This window comes from Triticum dicoccoides, chromosome 5A (assembly GCF_002162155.2).
Source record: "Triticum dicoccoides isolate Atlit2015 ecotype Zavitan chromosome 5A, WEW_v2.0, whole genome shotgun sequence".
Classification (NCBI taxonomy): domain Eukaryota; kingdom Viridiplantae; phylum Streptophyta; class Magnoliopsida; order Poales; family Poaceae; genus Triticum; species Triticum dicoccoides.
Window position 1 is genome coordinate 11,606,944 of NC_041388.1, and position 11,036 is coordinate 11,617,979.

Consider the following 11,036-nt stretch of genomic DNA (forward strand, 5'->3'; position numbering starts at 1 on the left):
GGGCCTGCATGTCATAGCCACAGGGGCGCCCAGTCAGCGTTGACCCAAGTCAACGGGGTCAAAAGGGCCCGCGGGGCCCACAGTCAGTGGCACAGGGCGGGACCCACTGGGGCCAAGTCAGCGTGGCGGCCGGAGCAACGCCGGCGACCATTTCAGCGGCGGAGCATCGCCGGATTTGGCTGGGAAATGCTACGATGGCCCATTCGGGGCGTGCTTAGGCTCGTTCGATCGAGCGTTCAACGCCACATCCATCTACGGTGGCAGTGCGGCCATAAACGGCCGGAAACTACGGCGGCGAGCGGCGGAGCGGATGCCGGAGTTCGGCCCTCGCGCGAACTGCGGCTAGAGGGCATGGAAGGACTACTGGGGAGGCTCTACGGAGTCCTGGCGAGGCCTAGAGCACGGTGGCGAGCCCGGGTGAGCATGACATCGACGAGGATGACGGTGACGAGCTCCGCTGTGGAGTGAGCTTCGGGCAGCGATGGCAGCGGCGGCTACGGTGATGGATCCGTGCGGGGAAGCGAGGGGAGAGACGCGGTGGCTCACTGGGAGCCGTAAGGAAGTGGCAGTGTGCTCGGGGAGGCGCGGAGCATCCGGAATCGACGGCGACAGACGATGGCGATCTGAGGAAGGACAAGAAGATGGCGGCAGCGTGGAGGCTTCCAGGCTCGTTCGTTCGGTGTAGTCGACGTCGGGGAGCCGTTCGGGCACGTCGGCGAGGCAATCGGGGCACGATGGCCGCGGGATTGAGCGGTGGCGGCGAGCTCTCGGGCAAGCTCGCAGCGGGCGATAGAGAGAGCGAGGGGGGAAACTGGGGGTAGCTAGGTGAAAGATCGTGGATGTCGCCTAGAAGGGGGGTGAATAGGCGTTTTAAAATAATTACGATAAGGCTTGAACAAATGCGGAATAAACCTAGCGGTTAATTTGTCAAGCACAAAACCTAAAACAACTAGGCTCACCTATGTGCACCAACAACTTATGCTAAGCAAGATAAGAAACTATGAGATAGCAAGATATATGACCAAGAACAATATGGCTATCACAAAGTAAAGTGCATAAGTAAAAGGCTCGGGTAAGAGATAACTGAGGCACGCGGAGACGACGATGTATCCCGAAGTTCACACCCTTGCGGATGCTAATCTCCGTTTAGAGCGATGTGGATGCACAATGCTCCCCAAGAAGCCACTAGGGCCACCGTAATCTCCTCACGCCCTCGCACAATGCAAGATGCCGTGATTCCACTAAGGGACCCTTGAGGGTGGTCACCGAACCCGTACAAATGGCAACCCTTGGGGGCGGTCACTGAACCCGTACAAATGGCAACCCTTGGGGGCGGTCACCGAACCCGTACACTTTGGCAACCCTTGGGGGCGGTCACTAGTACCCGTCAAATTGCTCGAGGCGATCTCCACAACCTAATTGGAGACCCCGACGCTTGCCCGGAGCTTTACACCACAATGATTGAGCTCCGAACACCACCAAGGTTGGGGTTAACTCCCCAACGACACCACGAAGCTTCACCACAATGGAATATGGCTCTGAGGTGACCTCAACCGTCTAGGGCACCCAAGCACCCAAGAGGAACAAGCTCAAGGGTACCAAGCACCCAAGAGTAATAAGCTTCTCAACTTGTAACTTCCATGTATCACCATGGAGAACTCGAACCGATGCACCAAATGCAATGGCAAGGGCACACGGAGTGCCCAAGTCCTTCTCTCTCAAATCCCACTGAAGCAACTAATTCTAGGGAGGAAAATGAGAGGAAGAACAAGAAAGAGAACACAAAGAACTCCAAGATCGAGATCCAAGGGGTTCCCCTCACATAGAGGAGAAAGTGATTGGTGGAAATGTGGATCTAGATCTCCCCTCTCTTTTCCCTCAAAAACTAGCAAGAATCCATGGAGGGATTGAGAGTTAGCAATCTCGAAGAAGGTCAACAATGGGGGGGGAAGAACACGAGCTCAAAGGATAAGGTTCATTGGGGAAGAAGACCCCCTTTTATAGGAGGGGGAAAATCCAACCGTTATGTGCTCAGTCCGCACACGAGCGGTACTACCGCTCGGGCGGAAGAAGCAGGGAAAAAGGAGCAACACAACATGAACCTTGGGGAGGTAGTACCGCATATGAGCGGTACTACCGCTCACCCCAGCGGTACTACCGCTGGAGGAGCAGAACACGGGACCAAAAGAGGCAGGGCAAAGCAAAGTACGACGGTAGTAATGCAGTAGCAGTACTACCGCCCGACTGGAGCGGTACTACCGCTTAGGCGGAACTACCGTGCCTTACTGCCATGCAACTACTGCTAAATCCGACACGAAAAGAGCAGGACCCAAAATCGAGGCGGTAGAAGAGCGGCACTGCAGCGGTACTACGGCTGAAAGCTCCAAGCAGTACTACCGCTTGGGCTCGTGGTACTACCGCTGGGACCAGACAAAAGCCACTATCAAGAAGACAAGAACTGCCATAACTTCTGCATATGAGCTCCGAATTGAGAAAACTCAAGCTTGTTGGAAACAAGACGACGAGTAGCATCAAAACATCGACTGGTTATAGTAAGAAGAGGCAGGGGAGGTATGCCTAACAAAAAGAGGAGTGAAACCTCCAACCGAGAAGAACCGGCAAAACCTCCAACATCGAAAACATCATAGAAGATGCATGTGAACTCCGTTTTCGATGAACTCGAGCTTGTCATCAAGATGACCATAAGCTCTAAGACTCACAAAGAGAACCAAACAAGAACCAAGAAAGATAATGCAAGGATGCAATGGTTTGAGCTCTCAACGAATGATATGATCAAGCTACTCATCGAGAGCCCCCCCCCCCTTGATAGTACGGCAATCGATCCTATAACCCGGTCTCCCAACTACCATCATGAGACCGGTAAAATAGAAAACCTATCAAGGGCAAACCTTTGCCTTGCACATGGTCCACTTGAGCTAGATGATGACGATATTGACTCCCTCAAGTTGGACCACCTTTCTTGATTGTGTTGACTCGATGAAGACTAGTTGATTGCTCCCCCATACTCCACTATGGGTGAGCCACTCTTCCGCACATCTTCACAAGTCCATTGTCACCACAAAGGACGGCAAGCTTCAAGCATTTGATCTCTTCGTGATGCTCCACTTGAACTTGCACACCGCAACCTAACCCCACAAAGAACCCTCACGAAGACCATGTGTTAGTACACAAAGCGTAATTGACAATGCTTACCATACCATGGGATCACTTGATCCCTCTCGGTACATCTTCTACGCTTTGTGGGTTGATCAACTTGATTCACTCTTTGACTTAGTCTTGATCAACCTCGCACAAGACCAATCTTTAGGTAATTCCTTGAATAGCACCTTGGTCGACACAAACTCTCCTTGAAACCAACACATGTACTCCAAGAAAAGCCTATGGACAAAACCTTCAAATATAACTCAAGGCAACCATTAGTCCATAGAGATTGTCATCAATTACCAAAACCAAACTTGGGGGCACCGCATGTTCTTTCACTAGGGTTTCCAGGGGATCGAGGGTGGCCTTAACCGCGCGGGGGCACGGCGGATGGTCACCGCGTGGCCATCCGCGGCCTGGACGAGCGCCCGACGGTCACCGAGCTCGGATGAGCAGTAGGAGGAAGAAGGGAACTCCAGGTGGGCTGGTCCGCACCTGTAGCTAGTAGGCCTAAGTGCACAGTAGAACTTAGGCCCCTTTCTATTTTCTTAGTTCTATTTTCTGTTTTTCTTTATTTGTTTACTACTCTTCATTTTAATTGAACAATCAAATGAATTTAGTCAAATGTGAAATTTCACACAAAAATTCAGGGCAATATTGTTGAGCCACTCACAAGTCTGTAGAATATTTAGAGAATGATAATTATTTTTTAGAATTCGAAATGGCCGGGTTATGTGCTGTTGCACCACTTATTAATTTGTTAAGGGCATTTTAATAATTCAAATGAGGTTGGTTAATTCATCACAATTTCTTATTGAATATTTGCAACACAACGGACATTTTTGTTTTACTGTTTGAAGACATAAAATTTGTCTTCCAATTTAAATTTGAAGTTGGGTTTGATTTGGAGCAAAGTGATGATTAACAAAATAATTGTGATTACTTGGAAGTCATTACCAGGAGGTTACTGTAGCATGCTTATCGGGGTGTTACAAAGACATGGTGCAAAGAATTATACATCTGGTGTCTAAGAAGATAGCTATGGTGACACGACAGGTGTGCGCTTGAGAACATGGCTGACCCCGAGTACCATGAGGATTCGTAGTGTGTAAAACCCTATATCGGTAGTCTTATTTCTGCACAAAAACGACACCATGACAATTCTGCTGAAAATATCGTCAGTCCGGATTACTTCTATTCAAATCATGCAAATTAAAGTCTACGGTGTCCTGGACTAGGGGGTGCTAACCTATTAGGCCCATGCTCCTCGAATTGGGCTGATGGGCACTCATTCTTTTCAAGATGGACTCCAGAAACTGAAGCATGATCGAGAATGCATCTACCGAAGACTTCTCGTATACTCCAATACTTCTCCTGCAGCCTCCACACCAAGATGCCGACCTTGTAACCCTAGATCCCCTACCTGGTGTGTGTACATAAGCCATAGGGTTTAGCCCATAGAGGGGACATCAACACAATCTCATTCACCTAGCCCTAGAGTTAGAACACATTTGACGATGTCGAGGTAGATCAACTTTGTACTTGATACATCTCCATTAATATAAACAAGAGCAGGCCGTAGGGTTTTGTCTCCATCAAGAGGGGCCGAACCTGGGTAATCATTGTCTTCTTGTTCCTTCTACCATATGTCCGAGATCCATGGCTTGGGACCCCGTACCCCGAGGTTTGCCGGTTTTCACACTAACACTGATGCTTTCATTGAGAGTCCTGCTTGCACATATTTTATAATACATTTTAATCAGAAAGCCATAGTGAAATTTCCATTTGTGTAAAGTTTCCAAAATGGCAGCTCTAAGAAGGAAATGATGTCATAAATGTTGTTGCCATCCAATATAGATGGAAACGACCCAACCAATAAAGCCATCAAGACTTAGTATAGAGCACCAGGAAAACCACCACTACCAGATTTTCATGACGGTAGTCTGCCTCACTGCCAACTCCAATGCCTCCAGAGAGTCGACACCCTCACTCTAAGCACTATAGGTGCCTTCTGAAGCCCACATGACAAGTAGCATCACATCCAAACTATCTTATAGTTCTAGTACATAGGTACCACAATTGTGAGCCATGCCCATTGTCTCTCCGCTCGCCGGCTAGAGCACACTTGCCGCCATTGTCCTATCTTCATGTCATACTACCCGAGAGGTTGGAGACCATTCTTCACGACCATCATGAGTTGCCCACCATCACACATATCAGGAACCACGACACACCGGTGCAGTGCCGACGCCAACGCTTAAATGTTGTGGGAGCTCTAAAGGATCTTAAATTTCGGCACATATATGAACAAACCTAATAATGTAATCAAAAGAGTTCAAGGCCCCAACGCTTACACGCGTACCCATACCATATCAGAGCATTACCGTTAACAAACCAGTCATAAACTCGCAATTGGCATCAGATCCTTAATGGACCAGTCACAACACTACTCCACACACACCCTAACTGACAAATGAGGAAAATGGCGCCACCACAATGCCCCCCTCTCCCTCCCCCCCCCACACACAAGATGCCATCTTCACCTAGTCGCGCTTCATCGTCCAGGACCAGAACAGACACCTAGTCACGCTACCACCACCCGCAACGTTGATCTTCTGTTGGCTTCATCCGGCGGCAGAGGGGAACCGGGGAGGAGGAAGGGGAGATGATTAATGTATAGTATCATGTGAAGCTAAATAAACAAGCTAATATTTTCATGGGCGGTGGATTGGGCGACTTGGCAATACGCTGGAGATTGGTGTCATGCCGTCCTTCCTCCTCCTGATTTCTCCTCTTGATTCTTCTTCTTCCTTTTTTGATCCCCAACTGCTTCTCTAATCTTCCATATCCTTTTCTCTTGTTCCTTCCAGATCCCAACAATTCCCTTCTCTAATCTTGCTTATCCTTTTATCTTGTTCCTTCCAGATCTCATCAATTCCCCTGCTCCAACTAGTGAGGCTAGATCCTTTGTATCCAACCCATCAACCGATCTCTCTCCGTCTCATCTATATCAGCGGATTCCTTGATCGATTCTCGCTCACCAGCCTCTCTGCCTGCGCCCTTCCACCGCTGTGGCATCGCGCCTCCGCCACCACCATCCGAGACTCCTACTGCCTCAACAGGATTTCCTTGTGGTGCCGCCGGATTCCCGCGTCGAATAGGAAATCCTCCCCATCCCTCAGATTCGTCAGACTATCGGCCAAGTGCTGCTGGAGCGCCTTGGCCTCGTCCTTCTCGCTTGGCTAGGACAGCTAAAGGAACCAGTTTCTGAATTGGACAAAGAGCACGGCTGCTTCGAATAGGAGCAACACTTTCTGAAATTTGTGTCTGTGGAGAAGCTGAACTGGAGTTGTGATTGCCATGAAGTTCATTGGCTGGAACTGCCGTGGCATGGGCAAGGACCTCAGCAGCTCTACTAAGATGGAGTACCTCACAAAATTGATGAATTCCACCCGTGCTTAGGTAACTTTCGTATCTGAAATTAGAACATCAAGGTACAATTCTTCTCATCTTAACTCTCGATTTAATAATAACGATAGCTTTGTAGTTCCATCTGTTGGTCGTTCTGGTGGTCTTTGGATACTTTGGTCTGATGAAGTTTGTGTCTCTGTCAAGTTCTCTAATCATTGTATGATTTTAGCCCTTGTTATCAATAAAATTACCAATGTGGAATTTGTTCTGGCTTGTGTTTATGGAGATCGCCATCATTGCCACACTAACCTAATTTGGGATCATGTTCTAAATTTTGTTAATGATAACATAGGGAAGCCAATTGTTTGTTTCGGTGATCTGAATGATATCATGTGTGATACGGAAACTACTTCTCTCAATGTGAATAAGAACCGTATGCGTGCTGTCAATAACTATGTCAAGCAATGTGGTCTGTTTGATCTGGGGTTTAGTGGACCGGCTTATACTTGGACAAATATGCGGTTCTCCTCAAGACCTATCTTTAAAAGGCTTGATCGTTGTCTTGCCAATGCAGATTGGTGTGTTATGTTTCCTAATACTAATGTTTTTAATTTACCAATCATTCATTCGCTGAGTGATCATGCACCTATTCTGATATCCACTGATTCTCAGTTTCGTAGGCCTAAACTACACTTTAAATTTGAAAATTGGTGGACTTTTGAGGAAGATTTCCAGGGCATTGCTAAAAATGTTTGGGACTCCTCGGTTAATAGACCATTCGATGTCAGAACCAATAACCTTGCAGGGACTTTGAAAAGGTGGTGCAAAAAGAAAAAACCTTTACAGCATCAACTTGATTGTATTCAGGATCAGATCAATGAGATTCAAATGAAGCCGGTGCATCTCCAAGACTATTCCCTTCAGGCAAGCCTAGTTGCCCAATATGAAGGTAATTTGACCAAGCTCATTGAATTTTATAGGCAACGTGCAAAAAAACACTGGGCGACCAAAGGTGACGGGAACACATCCTTCTTTCATAATGCTGTTCAAAAGCGTAAGCGTCGAAATCGCATAGTTTCTATTAAGGACACTCATGGTAATAATTTGTTTGATCCAGATGATATTGCCAAGGAGTTTGTTAATTATTTTAGAACCATTTTTCGCTCATCTTCTACTAATAATGACAGACCCAGTTTGGATACTACTTTGCCGCAAGATACAAACGACTTCACCTACTCGATCCCTGATAAACATGAGATATGGGAAATTCTCAAAGGCGTGAAGAAGAATGCCTCTCCTGGACCTGATGGATTCAATGTGGGTTTCTACCTTTCGGCTTGGAGTTGGATAGGAGATGATGTGACCAATTTGGTAAGAAATTTCTACACCACGGGTATTGTTCCGCCTCTTCTCAATGATACTCAAATTGCCCTCATTCCGAAGAAACTTGCTTCGCATCTGCCTTCTGACTTTCGACCCATAAGTTTGTGTAATGTTGTTTACAAAATCATTGCTAAATCTTTAGCCAATAGGTTGAAAGGACATTTGCCTGATTACATTCACCCCTCTCAGCAAGCTTTCATTGAAGGTAGGCGCATAAGCAATAATATTATTGTCGCCCAAGAAATTGCCCACTCATTCTCTCTTGCTTCTTGGAAGAGCCTTGATTTTATACTAAAAATTGACCTTGCCAAAGCTTTTGATAGAATTGAGTGGCACTTCATTGTCTCGGCTCTTGCTCGTAAAGGTCTCCATGCCCATTTCATAAAACTTGTTCATGCATGCATTTCATCCCCAACGTTTTCAGTGATCATTAATGGTCAATCTTTTGCAAAATTCAATAGTTCCAGAGGCATTAGATAGGGATGTCCTTTGTCATCGTATCTTTTTGTCCTTGCAGTAAATGAGTTATCTCTTATGTTACAGGATGCCTTGCAAGCTAATCACCTGACAGGTATTTCGCTTGGACCAAATTGCCCTCCTATTCACTCTTTGATGTTTGCAGATGACCTGATTGTTTGTGGCAAAGCTAATGTGCAGGAAGCTAATACTATTTTACAGCTTTTAGACCATTTTTGTTGTGATTCAGGGAAAACTCCAAACTGGAGTAAATCTGGTATCTTATTCAGCAATAATGTTACGATGCAGGTTAAACAAGATATTAAGAGAATCTTTCCAGCTCCAGACATCGACAGTTCTTTCGTCCATTTAGGCCATCCACTTGTTTTACCTTCTAAAGATAGATCAGCTGCTTATAACTTTGTTTACGATAAATTCAAGTCCAAACTTAGCACATATAAAGCCAACAGACTCTCTCATGCGACAAGATTAACTCTCATAAAATCCGTTTTCTCTTCCATTCCTGTATATTACATGTCCAACATACTTTTTTCAAAAAAGTTCCTTGCTAAACTAACAACAATCATTAGGAACTTTTGGTGGACAGGTATTCAAGATGATCAGACTACTAGAAGCTTGTGCCTTAGGGCATGGGCTGATGTATGTATTGAGAAGAAAATTGGTGGTCTTGGTGTTAGAAATTTGCAGGCAATCAACCAAGGACTTGTTCTCTCGACGGCATGGAGATTGGCAAAAGAGCCGCAAAGTCAGCTAGCATTGATTCTCAAGGCAAAGTATCATCATGATACATCCATTTGGAGAGCCCGGCCGAACAAACCTAAATCTGCCTTTTGGTCTGCAATTCTAAAGGTAAAGCCTCTTCTAATCTCAGCCACAATTTGCCAAATTGTTGATGGTGCTAGTTCTATTTGGAGCTCGCCTTGGTTTTCCGGATGGGAAACTATTTATGGTCATTTTATCATTCAGCAACAATCTTTTTCTTACCCTGCACAAGTTAAAGATCTTTGGATACCAGGTCAAAAGAACTGGAATGCAAACTTGATTAATTCTCTTTTCACTCCTGAATTGGCTAATACCATTCTACAAACTCCTATTATTAAGGCAAATGGTAAGGATATGTTGGTTTGGAAACTAACTCCTGTAGGTGAATTCTCTTCCAAAAGTGCTTACAAGCACTGCTTCAACAATCTTCAGCTTCCACCAAGGCAAAGGCCCAAAATTGTCCCTATGCAGGTCATTTCCCTTCTTAATCAGGTGTGGGAGGATAAGCAAATGGCACCAAGAGTTCAGACATTTGCTTGGAGGCTTCTTAGGAAAGCACTTCCTACAGGTAAGAGGGCAAGTAGGTACTCCAAACATATCAATGAAAACTGCTCTAGATGTGGACTATTAGAAGATGAAATGCATATGTTGTTTCTCTGTCCTTTTTCTAAAGCTGCATGGTTTTGCTATCCCTGGTTTATTAAAACGGAATCTCTGGCTGAAAATTATCATTCTATTCCTGGTATGATTCGTGCTTTGATTACATCTCAACATCCAAAAATAAACTTGACTACTCTCTATACTTTTCTATGGTGTCTTTGGAAAGCTCGGAACGACTGTCTATTTTGCAGCAAATTATGCAAGCCTTCCCAGGTGTATGCTTCAGCAAATGCAATAATTGAAGCAACCAATTTAGAACATAAGAACTTCGCTCAGCAACAAGAAAGCGATAAAGCTCAGGAGCAGTTGCAGGCTTCTTCAACAACCACGCATACACATGACTGTAATAACCTTACAGGGAATGTCATCTTTTGCGACGCAGCCTGGGAGAGACGCACAGATTCAGAGCTGGGCCATGCTGGCTTAGGAGTAATCATCACCATGCAAGACAATCGGCACCTCCAACGACTACACGTCTCTGCGCTTTCGCCTCTAGTTTCATCACCCCTCCAGGCTGAGACTTATGGGCTGCTACTAGCTACTAAGTTAGCAGATCTTCTGCAGGTTCAGAACCCTCACTTTTGCACCGACTGCTCGGTGTTAGTTTCGGCGGCAAGGTCATCAACGGTATTTGCTGCTCCAGGATGTTGGGAGAACAGACCTTTCCTTGCAGAGATCCAAGCCTCTCCCTCTTTTAGTCGTAACAAGATCACTCACATCAACAGAAGCAACAATGTAAAAGCTGATCATCAAGCTCGATTAGCTTTGCGGATTCAGTCAAGGTCCTTAGCTCTTCGTTGCTTATGTACACAAGCAGATCAAGGTCAATGTCCCGGAAAGGACATAGTTTCTGGTTCTAGCATGAGTCCCTTCATGCTTCTTTCTGTAAAATGCACTTGATCATCAATAAAGTTTTCTTGTGTTCAAAAAAAATTTTATTTTCATGGGCAACTGGGTTGACATCATCATGTGGCTAACTCCTGGATCAATTCTTGTTCTCAGCATTTTTTTGTGTGCTTGAATTGAAAGAAGAAGAAAAAAATCATTGCAATGGAAGATGATTAGCCTAGCCAAGCGGGCCCCGCATCTCACTCCCCCATCTTCTCCTTTCCCGTTCTCTGTCCCCTCACTCACTCACTCACTCCCGCACGCCTCCTCGCCAAGCTCCCCCCATCGCAAGA